The sequence below is a fragment of the Musca autumnalis genome, unplaced genomic scaffold (genome assembly GCF_047663935.1).
Source record: "Musca autumnalis isolate F117 unplaced genomic scaffold, ASM4766393v1 scaffold_3, whole genome shotgun sequence".
Lineage (NCBI taxonomy): Eukaryota > Metazoa > Arthropoda > Insecta > Diptera > Muscidae > Musca > Musca autumnalis.
The window spans coordinates 173,272,648-173,283,629 of NW_027411866.1; positions in this window are offsets into that span (position 1 = coordinate 173,272,648).

The following is a 10,982-nucleotide window of genomic DNA, read 5'->3' on the forward strand; positions in this document are numbered from 1 at the left end:
TTGTTTACATTGAACATGTGATTAAAAGTCAGCTGATCAGACTTGCAAATTTTTGCGGGACAAATTTTCCCAGCAAAAATTTGCAAGTTCTCAGTCACAAAACTCTCCAAAAATCTCTCCAAACTCGCTCTCTTTTGCTGGATAATTTTGTTATCGAACAGCATTCAGCAAAAATTTGTACGAATTTGTACAAATTATTGGGTTATCGTACACACCTATATTTAATAGCAATTTGTCAGATTATTTTTTGCAGTATTCCATTCCATTTTTAATTTTCAAGCAATTCTTTTTGCTAATTCGCGTATGTATACGTAAACAAAGATCAGCTGACTGGCATCTTATATCATTTTAGACTAGTCTAAACAACTAGGATTTGAAAGTTGGATTTAAAAATCGAGTCGATTTAAAATGACTAGTCTAAACGAGCTATAACAGGCGTTTAATGCCGACTAACAGCTAAATCCACAATCAATGTCATCCATATCTTAATGCTTGGTTTACATTTACGAAATCCACTCGATTTCAACTGTCAAATCCATAGGTTAAACGTCAAATGAAATCCAGATGAGATTTCATTTGACGTTTGAGCTATGGAATTGACAGTTGAAATCGAGTGGATTTCGTAAATGTAAACTTAGCATTACTCTCAAGTTTTTGTTAATTGAACAAAATATAAAAATCTATGTTTCTTCTGTGTTTTTATATGTAAAACGGGCTTTTTTCGGCCAAGAGTTTATGAAATAAAACTAATTTATTTCATTTTTTACTCAACGTTTCGTTGGCTTTATTCCAACTTCATCAGGAGCATTTTTTATTGAAATTCCTATGGCATGAACATTTTATTTAGTTTCAAGTGCATTATGATACAGTGAAGTTTTTACTTACAATTAGTTTTTCCTTGCATTTTGTGTAACTTATTGTTATTAATATAAAAAAAAACTGGACAACACAACAGAAATTTTTGTATAAATATAATTAAATATAATAAATTGCTTTTATTAGTTAATAATTTATTTAATGGACAATTTTGTATTGGATTCATAGAATAGACAAAGAAACCCTCTCACCTAAATTTTATCACTCAATGAGAATTGAGTCAGTATACGAGGTACTCAATTTTTAAAATGGCAAGAACTATTAAACTATTTTTGATGGTAGTATTTGGCCGGATCTACACCCTCATATAAAAAATAAAAAAATCTTGCAATTTACCCAAAACCAAACGCAATTGAGTGAACACACAGCATATTGGTTGTAAGAGCGACCCCTACAACAAACAAGCACACTACAATTTCTCTGTCTATTCTTTTATTTCACTATGAGAAAAACTTAACATTTTCACATTTGACCCTTGTATGAAAGTGTTTTTTTAAAGCTTTTCAGCGCGACACATGACGACACCTATTGCAAAACTTAAATCTCTGCATTTTGAAGTCTATTAATGGTTGTAAATCTATTAATGGTTGTAAGATCAGCTAACAAATCTCCACATTTTTAGCACATCGTTTATGTCTACAATAAATAGCCTATCGTTCACAATATAAGCGGGAAATGATGCGTGATTCACAATAGAAACAGGAAATGAGTTCATATGGTGTCTTCGTTTTTGGAGCACAGGGTGTATAGTAAGTAGTAGCACATTTTGTAATTTATCATTGCCTAAAATGCTGTTATGGCAATGTCACATACTTTTGTACGGTTTGTGTATGCAATGACATTTGACACTGAATTTGTAAATACATAATCACGTCATATGTTCTATTCACAATAAATAAGCGTTGTGTTTGGTTGGTCACCCCAAGAATGTTTTTGCAAATGTTAAACCAAGATTGAGAACCAATACATTTCAGTTGATTTTAAGAACTATTTTAAACAGCTTAATTTTTTGGTTTAACATTTTGGTCGCACGGTCGCACGGTCGCACGGTCGCACGTTGATTATCGACTATAAATTATTAATAAATCTATATAAATAAAAATCAAATGTCGTTCGTTGGTAATGGCATCAGTTTAAATGTTTGACATAATCCAACTTAGGCTTTTATGCAAAGAAAATTTCATCACGCCCACCTTTGTCAATTTTAATATTTTCTACAAAAACTACTGAACTGATTTTCCTAAAATTGTCGAAAAGTACTGCTACATATTTTTTTGAATTTCGGAAGGGGCGGGGTACTTCCACTGTACCCCATTTCTTTAAAAATTCTATATTTACAATAATTACGAATGTATCGGTTTGGGGATTAATTTACGAAACAATTGTGGTTGTGTCTCCGGCCTTAACTACTTATTTGGGAGCAAAAAACTTGACCACGACCGCTTTTTAAAATATGTTACATTTACAAAACTACTGAACCGATTTTCTTGAAATTGTCAGGGAATGTACAGGGAAGGCCCCCGAAACAGGCCACATATTTTATTGAATTCCAGAGGGGGCTCCCCTATGCGATATTTTTAATAAAACGCTATATTTTCAAATATTACGAATGTATCGGCTTAAAAATTTACGAATTAATCTACAATCCAGTGGTGGAATTCTACAACTCATTTTTTGAGTTTACGAAAATAATCGGTGGAATCAAAACCGCAAAATTATGAATGAAAAATTCAAATAAAAGTTGTCAACACTCTTGCTATCGATAGGACTTTACGACTACTTTGGTCGCTAACTTATCGAAAAATTTCGTTTATTTTCGAAATTATAAGCATATTAATTTTACCGTTTTTTGTCGGTAACTCAAAAAATGAGTTAAAGACCCGACCACGCCTGCTTTTTATACCATCAGTATTTATGCTAAAGAGGGCAAAATGTGCCTCATCGAAATAACGGCTTTAGACCCCAAGTATGTTTGGACGAAATCCGTTTCAGACAATTTGGAGTCGATTTAGCCATGTCCGTCCGTCCGTCTGTCTGTTAACTCTCGAACGGATCAACCGATTCGGTCCAAAATTTGGTTTTCGTAATATTTTGTTCAAACTTAGTTTAAGTTTGAACATGGGTCATATCGGTCCACTCCTTCAGTTACCTCCCCCACAAAGGTTCCAAAATGGTCGCAACAATTGTGCAAACGATAGGACCTGCACTCGAATCACTCTGATTTTTATTGTAACAAGTTGTATTGGCTGCCCCCCATACGACGGTACAAAATTCATCAGGGGAAAGTTCATACTTCCTGAGAAAAAAGCCTGAAAGGTGGAAAAAAATTCCTATGACACCGTGTGGAGTGGTTGCAGTTTAAGGTAACTCTCGAACGGATCTGCCGATTCGGTCCAAAATTTAGCCTTCGTAATATTTTGTCTAACCATAGTTTAAGTTCGAAGATAAGCCATATCGGTCCACTACTTCAGTTACCTTCCTCACAGAAGTTCAAAAATGTTCGGAAAAATTGCGCGCACGATAACTCAGGTTCGAATATGGACTATATTTGTCCACTCCTTTGGGTACCGCCCATACAAAAATTTCGGATATGTTCACTTTAAGACCTGCTCTCGAATCAATTTGATTTTTGTTGAATGAACTTGCATTCGCTGCCTTAATTACGACAGTAAAAGTTTTTTCAGGGGCAAGTCCATTCTTCTTGATAAAACAGCCAGAAAGGTGTAAAAACGAATATGTAGTGGCTGGAGAGTACGATAACTCACGAACTGATCAACCGATTTGGTAAAAAATTTTGTCCAAACTTAGTTTAAATTCGAAGATGGGCAACAACTTCCGGTACTTCCTCCCAATATTTACAGCCTGTTTATGTATTTCGAAACAAAAATGTGTGCGCATGGAACACACCCAAACTTTAGTTTTCGAAATTTTATTTCCTTTGGATTTGCTTCAAAACAAAAACTAATTTGAAAAACACACTCAAATTTGGTAGTGTTTCTTACTCATTCATTTTCTTATCGACATACATAAACAGACCCTTAAAAAATGTAACTAAAATGGTATGAACGTTATCTCTTGAACAGGGCAACCAATTTGGCCCAAACTTTGGATCTCCTAATATTTTGTCCAAATTTAGTTTAACTTATAAAATTGCCTCTATTGATATTCTGCTTAGGGTACCTACCACACATAAGTTCAACATTTGTGTCTAAGTGCAGTTTAGGGTCTGTTCGAAGATCCTTTGGAAATGTATACCGATGCTGTTCGTTGTGGTCCTGTTTACGGCGATATTATGTATTCCGTGGACAAGTCCATGCTTCCTGGCATACTGGTCCAAAAGTTATACGATGACCCACTGAAATAACTAGTGGGCGCCATATCTATCAAAAAGATATGACTCTCAAAATAAGAGCCACTTCCATGACTGGCTATGTCGGTCCATTCGTTTTTGTCGGCAAGTTTAAATGTCCAAAAAGGGCCACAAAATTCTGAAAAGACCCTAAATACATTCGATCTGTCCGTAGATGACAGAAGTTTCCATTCACATAGGCTGAGGTTATAACTCTGTCGGCAAAGCCGACTGATACTTTTTTACTTGTTATATACCCTTTAAGTGGTTATAAACAAATATTCCGGAAGGAGTACACCTAAATAAAAACTCTCTCACGCAGAAAAAAAATCTATTTTTTTATTGTTAGAGGACCAATTTCTATTTTTGTGCAGCCGCGAATCTGAAATATATTTTCTCCAACCATAAAAAAAAATGGGGAAATCACAGGTCGTATGGAGGCTTGGTAAGTAGGTGGTTGGAGCAAAATAAGCGGTGGATTGAACCACGTGACCAGAGGATTTGATGCAGGCGATTCGTAGGCTGTTGTAACTCGATATTTCGATGTTGGGATTTGACGATTTGATGCCCGGATGTAGCCGATTTGAAGATGATAAGGAACTCGAACAGTCCTTGTTATACCCTCAGCATTTATGCTAACGAGGGTATATACACTTTCATACGGGCAAAATGTGCCTCATCGAAATAATGGTTTTAGACCCCAAGTATGTTTGGACGAAATGTGTTTCAGACAATTTGGAGTCGATTGAGCAATGTCCCTCCGTCTGTCTGTCTGGCTGGAGCGCACGATAAATCTCGAACGGATGAACCGATTCGGTTCAAATTTTAGCTTTCGTAATATTTTGCCCAAACTTAGTTTAAGTTCGAAGATGGGCTATATCGGTCCACTCCTACCGGTACCGCCCACACAAAAGTTCGAAAATGTTCGGAAAATTTGTGCGCACGATAACTCTTGAAGGGAGTAACCGATTTGGTCCATACTTTGCACATCCTGAAATGTGTACCAGACTTAGATAAGGCTTCAATATGGACTCAATCGGTCCACTCCTTCGGGTACCTCCCATACAAAATTTCGGAAAAGTTCAGTTTAGGGCCATCTCTCGAATCGCTTTGATTTTTGTGGTTGCAACTTGTATTCACTGCCCCTCATACGACGGTACAAGTTTCATCAGAGACAAGTCCATACTTCCTGAGAAAATAGCCTGAAAGTTGCAAAAAACCCTATGACACCGTGTGTAGTGGTTGGAGCGCAAGATAACTCTCGAACGGATCTGCGGATTCGGTCCAAAATTTAGCCTTATTAATATTTTGTCCAAGCATAGTTTAAGTTCGAAGATAAGCCATATCGGTCCACTCCTTCAGGTACCTCCCCCACAAAAGTTAAAAATTGTTCGGAAAAATTGTTCGTACGGTAACTCTTGAAGGGAGTTGCCGATTTGGTCCATACTTTACACATCCTAATATATCTACCAGATATAGATCAGGTTCAAATATGGACTATATTTGTCCACTCCATCCGGTACCTCGGATAAGTTCACTTTAAGACCTGCTATCGAATCACTTTGATTTTTGTTGAAGCAACTTGCATTCGCTGCCTCAGTTATGATGGTAAAATTTTTTTTCAGGGGCAAGTCCATACTTCTTGAGAAAACAGCCCGAAGGGTGTAAAAACGCCCTATGGCTTGAGATCCACTTCCGTAATGGTCTAATGTCGATCCATTCTTTTAAGTATCTCCTCCGAAAAACTTTCGATCTTTAATTCTAATCAAAATTTTTGTCAGTTCTTACGCCCAACATTTTTAAAAACCCCCTAAATACATACGTTTTTGGGGAAAAATTGTTTAAATATACACAGGCTGAGGGTATATCTCTGTCGGCAAAGCCGACTGATCCTTTTTTACTTGTTCTGTTTATACCCTACACCACTATGTGGGGAGGGTATTATAAGTTGGTTTTGGCCAAAAAGTTTGTAACGCATCGAAATAATGGTCGTAGACCCATACTTATATATATCAAAATGAATGTCTCGACGAGCTGAGTCGATCTGGCTATGTGTGTCCGTCCGTCAGTCCGTCCGTCCGCCCGTCTGTCCGTCTGTCCATCTAAACCTTGTAATCACGCTACAGGCCGCAATTTTGATCGGATCGTCACGAAATTTTGGATGTTGATGGGGGTCCCGGAGGGGAAGAAGCCTATTGATTTTGGTGATGGTCGGATAATATTTAGGGGTCGGAAAGGGCAAAAAACTTAGGTGGATAAAAAGACAACGTTTTTTCCAAAGGCAATATCTCAGCTTCTATATGGGGTATACCAAAAGCAAAACCTGACAATGAAAGCAGAAAATATCACCTTTCTAATGATGTAAAGTAGGTGCTCGTAGGTGATCAAACAACGAAGATATCGCAATAGTAGCAAAAACCCCAATTTTCATGTTTGCGATTTTAATTATATTGACAAATATCACAGCTTTGGTTGAAAATTTTCCAAAATCAAAGCTTGACTATGAAAGTAGAAGATCCCGTCTTTACAATGATGCAAACTAGGTTGGCGTAGGTAACCAAATAACGGAGATATCGCAATAGTCGGTAATACATCCCATTTTTCTTTTTTTTGGAAATCACGCTACAGGTCGCAATATTTATCGGATCGTCACGAAAATTTCAGGGTTAATGGGGGTCCCAAAAAAAAGAAGCCTATTGATTTTGATGACGGTCGGATAATATTCAGGGGTCGGAATGGGCAAACACTTATTTGGAGAAAGGTCAACGTTTTATTTCAAAGCCAATATCTCTGTTTCTTTAAGAGGTATATTAAAAGCAAAATCTGGCAAGGAAAGTAGAAAACATCATCTTTACAACGATGTAAATTAGGTTGTCATAGGTGGTCAAATAGCAGAGAGATGGCAATAGTCGATAATGCATCCCATTTCCGATTTTTTGTAATCACGCCACAGGTCGCAATTTTGATCGGATCGTCACGAAAGTTTAGGGGTTAATGGGGGTCCCACAGAGGAAGAAGCCTACTGATTTTAATGATGGTCGGATAATATTCAAGGGTCGGAATGCGCAAAAACTTATTTGGAGAAAAGGTCTACGTTTTATTTTAAAGCCAATATCTCTGTTTCTTTAAGAGGTATATCAAAAGTAAAACCTGGCAAGGAAAGTAGAAAGTTTAGGGGTTAATGGGGGTCCCACAGAGGAAGAAGCCTACTGATTTTAATGATGGTCGGATAATATTCAAGGGTCGGAAAGGGCAAAAACTTATTTGGAGAAAAGGTCTACGTTTTATTTCAAAGCCAATATCTCTGTTTCTTTAAGAGGTATATCAAAAGTAAAACCTGGCAAGGAAAGTAGAAAATATCACCTTTACAATGATGTAAAGTAGGTTGTCGTAGCTGCTCAAACAACAGAGATATCGCAATAGTCGGTAATGCATCCCATTTTCCGATTTGTTTGTAATCACGCTACAGGTCGCAATTTTAATCGGATCGTCACGAATTTTTTGGGAGTTGATGAGTGTCCCACATAGGAAGAAGCCTATTGATTTTGGTGATAGCCGGATAATATTTAGGGGTCGGAATGGGGAAAAACTCATTTGGAGACAAATTCAAATTTTATTCTTTGTGAATATATTGGCTTCTAGTAGGGGTATTCCAACGACAAAGCCTGTCAATGGAAGAAGAAAATATTACCTTTACATTGGTGTAAAGCAGGTTGGCGAAGGTGGTCAAACAAGGGAGATACCACAATAGTCGGTAATGCATCCAATTCTTCCATTTTTTTGCAATCAAGCTACAGGTCGTAATTTTGATCGGATGGTCACGAAATTTTGGTTGCTTATGGGGGTCCCAGAGACAAAGAGGCATATTATTTTTGGTGGTAGTCGGTTTATATTCCCTAAAAGAAATGTTTACCAGTGAAAAGCTTATGCACAGGGGTAGTGGTGTAGGGTATCTCATGGTCGGTCCCGTCCCGACTATAGCCTTTGCTCACTTGTTTTATTTTGGATGATAGTTCGATGTTTGCATGTAAGCGATGTGAAGATGATCGGGAACTCAAAGATTCGTTGATCGGGTATATAGACGACGAATAACATCATGATTCGATGTTCTGGTTTGCCGTGCATTCTGACGATTCTCAGTTTTGATAGATGGGGAATGTACTCCGATGCCCAAAGTCACACAATAGTTGTTTATGGCATCTACGACTGCATCTGTCTGAATGATATATAAAACTTTTTGAAAGGCTTATTGATCTAGGAGTTTTATCTTATATCTTTAGACCTACCTCTAGATCATAAAGTACAGTAACGAGTGCATGCCATTATGTTGCCGTACTGGAAGAATCGTCCACTCCACTGCAGACATGAGGTGACACCCTGTAGCTGTTCTCAGGGCAGCATTCTGCCAGATTTGTATGTTATCCCATTGCGTATCACTTACGTTAGCAAACCACGCTGGCGCCGCATAGCTTACCATAGACCGACCTATCGCGTTGTATGTGGTTAACAAGGTTTCTTTATCCGCACCCCAAGTGCTGCCGGCTAGGGTCTTGAGGACCTTGTTTCTCAGTAACTGTGGCATGCTCGGACGACTTATTCATGCTATTGAATGTGACCATTAAGACTTTGGGGGTAGTTTGTGGTCACAATTATTGCCGTCGCCCGTACATTCAGGGGGAGCTTCATTTGCGCCGTCCATGTGGTGAACAGTGTGGCTGTTGACTTAGTGGTGGATATTTTCATATTCCTCGCGTGGAAAAACCCTACAAGATCAATGACATAGGAGTTTAGCCGGTCACAAACGTTACCGATGTTGGAACCTGACGCCATGAGTGTACAATCATCCGCGTACGTAATTTACTCAATGCCGTCGGGAGGGCGTGGAATTGCAGAAAGGTAGAGGTTAAACAGTTCTGGAGATATCACCCCTCCTTGGGGAACTCCCTGCTTCACTCTACGGTATTCGGACTTCATGTCTCTGAATTCAACGTATGACTGGCGACCACACAAATAGTTGATGACCCAGCGTTTCATACAAGGCCGGAGGGTAGTATTCTCGATATCCTCGAACAGCCTAGCATGGCTGACCGTATCAAACGCTTTGGTCAGATCCAATGCTACCATCACAGTTCTGGTTAAGTCCTGGTTTGTCCTGGTTAAGTCCTCGTCCAATATATGTGGTAATGGTGTGCAAAGCTGTTGTGTTACTATGCTGCTTCCGCAACCCGTGTTGATGATCCGCAACTGGGTAACACGTTCTAATACCGGGGAGGAGTAACGCCTCGAATATCTTTGCTACTGGCGATAGAAGTGAAATCGGCCTGTATGATTCACCTTTGCTGGCATCTTTGCCAGGTTTCAGTAGCGGGGGACCACCCTGCCCATCTTCCAGGCATCGGGAACTATTAGGGTGGCTAGCGATAAGTAGAATACCTTATTAAAATACTCTACTCCCGGGTCATCCAGCTGTTTTAGCATCACCATTGAAATTCCGTCAGGTCCAAGCGCTTTGGTTGACTTTGCGCCTCGGATAACATCTGCAACACCATCCATTGTAAATTGATTCGTTTCTTCCTCGGCAGGAAAAGATCGCAAACGATGTAAAACACTTCTCTTCGCCCGGTCGCTAAATGGGGTGCTCAATAAATTGTCGGCAGAAATAGCCTGCGCACCTCTTCGGATCTGTCACAGCCACACCATTAAACATGACAGATTTCCGATCGTCTCTCCTACCAGGGTTCGATAGCGCCTTAACCGTTGTCCACAATTCAGATGTTTTAGCCACCTTTTCCGCTTATGCTCACCGACTAATCTATTGACTTCCATTGTCAGTTATCTGACTCTGAGGTCATTAGGGCTCGTGTGGCGAAGCTCATTACCTAATCCCGTCGCCTCTGCTGGGAAATTAGGTCTTATTTCAGGTATTCGACCAGAAGGAATAAAGCGAGCGGCTGCAGTAGTGATGATGTCTCGGAATTTCCTCTCTGCTACCCGAACTTCAGAGGGATTGGGCAGTTCTCTAAGGCCAATCCGCTTTCCCATGGTTAATGAAAGTATGGCTTTCAGAGATTATGAAGTCTGGTGGTCTATTTATGGAGATGAGGATTGGGAGATGGTCCGACCCAATGGAAGTGACGGGTTGCCATGTCACGTCATTCGTCAGACCGGGTGACACGATGGATATGTCAGGCGAACTGTGACAGTCCCCTCTAATCCTGGTGGGTGCGTCATCGTTCGCAGTGCAGAATGTGGAACTATCTATTTGCTCAGCCATATCTGTACCTCTCTGGTCATTCCCTAGGGCTGAATGCAATAACTCATGATGGGCATTAAAATCCCCTAGGACTAGCCGGTTATCACTTCGCAACAGAGATCTGGTATTAGGCGAATAACTCGGGGCTCAGCTATTGACCGACGGGATATACACATTCAGCATTCTATCTCGGCGGTTCCACAACTTACCGCTACCCCATACACTCCAAGAATGGGTCCCTAGAGTCTAGCTCAGGCAAGATAGGTCTGTACTGGACAGGCTGGTGAAGTAGGAATGCAAGTCCACCACCCCCACTTCTCGTAGTATCCTGGAGATGAACGTTGTATCCATCACAACTCCGAAGACTGCAGTTGTTGTTCAGCTTCGTTTCTTGAATCGCAGCGACCATTATATTTCTTCGACTCACAAAGTTCACTATCTCATTGATCTTGGTTCGAAGACCATCGCAGTTAAACTGCAAGAATGTCACATCCTCAGGAATTG